Source organism: Marmota marmota, unplaced genomic scaffold (assembly GCF_001458135.2).
Source record: "Marmota marmota marmota unplaced genomic scaffold, marMar, whole genome shotgun sequence".
Lineage (NCBI taxonomy): Eukaryota > Metazoa > Chordata > Mammalia > Rodentia > Sciuridae > Marmota > Marmota marmota.
The window spans coordinates 3527301-3528753 of record NW_026000261.1 but is presented as its reverse complement, the minus strand read 5'-3'; positions in this window follow the sequence as shown (position 1 = coordinate 3528753).

Here is a 1453-nt window from a genome sequence, read left to right as displayed (position 1 = left end):
GGAAGGACAACATTCATTTAAGTGTATATATTCTGACAATTTTATGAAAATGTCATTACTTTATAAACCTACTTTATATGTTTATTCTAAATTTATGAGGATAAAACTTGACACCAGATTTATAATCTAGCATTTCTTCCATATTGCCTTCCCCCAATTTTAGCTTTTATTTCTCTTTCAGAGTTTTAGCAAACCCATTTTATTTTTTTAGATAAGATTTGGAAAAATCAATCCTCCCAATAGTTGGTTAAAATGTACATTATTTATGAAAGCCAATCTGTGATATTGCACAATTCAAGATATAATCCTATGTATCTGTTTTGAATTTATGAATATAGTGCCCCCAGGTGAGAACTTGCTGCCTTCTGAAATTCAACTCAAATGTAGCTCAAAATTTGAAAAATGATTTATAGGTTATTCTGAGCTAGTTTTTACATACTGTTGATTTGTGGATTTTGTTAAAGGAGAAAATGGTGATGTTAATATTTTAATCCTGAAACATTTGTTGGGTGGGGGTACTGGGGATTGAACTCAGAGCCTTGCATATGCTAGGCAAGTTCTCTAACGCTGAACCACACATCCCATTCCTTAGAAACCACATATTTCAATTGAGCAACTCCATCTCAATTTGGTTATTTGAAGTTTAACATATTTGTGGTTTAGTCCTATGTTTTAAAGTGTTTATCCACACTGGTCCTTACTTAGAAAGATTTTGACACTTCATTATCACCATTTAAGTCCCCCAAGAACCTAGCAAAAATCCAAAGTATCCTTTTTGTCTTGTGTTTCAAGGGTTGTGAAAGACTGGAAATTATCAAGAGGATTTCTAGGTTGTAAGACAGTGGTGATAAATATTTTGGGGATATATTGAGCTTTATGGGAATAGACAAGATAACCAAGCCCAGTTTAGCTACTTGCAAGTAGTTGGCTAATTTAGGTTTAAATAAAAGGGACACTGCCACCTATTCATTCATGTGCCACTGAGGACAATGCTTTGGGGGGTGGGTGCATTCATTTTACAGCTCCTTGGACAAAGGACAATATGTACTGCAAATTGGTAGGATGACCACCAAACTTTAGGCTGTTTTTACTTCTTCAGTTAGTCCTTTTTGGTTCTATAGAGTCACTTTTGAGTTTTAAAGAAGGCTTTACAGAGGGAGGAGAGATACACAGTGGTTGCTTACAATGATCAAAAGCAGTGGGCTATCTTTTGCTTGCTATTAATTTATACTGTAATAGGAAGCCTCTACAGAGCTTTCACAACATGACAAGAAAACAAGCTTTTGCTGGGGATGTGGCTCAAGTAGTAGCGCACTCGCCTGGCATGTGTGCGGCCCGGGTTCGATCCTCAGCACCACATACAAACAAAGATGCTGTGTCCGCTGAAAACTAAAAAATAAATATTAAAAAAAAATTCTCTCTCTCTCTCTCTCTCTCTCTCTCTCTCTCTTTC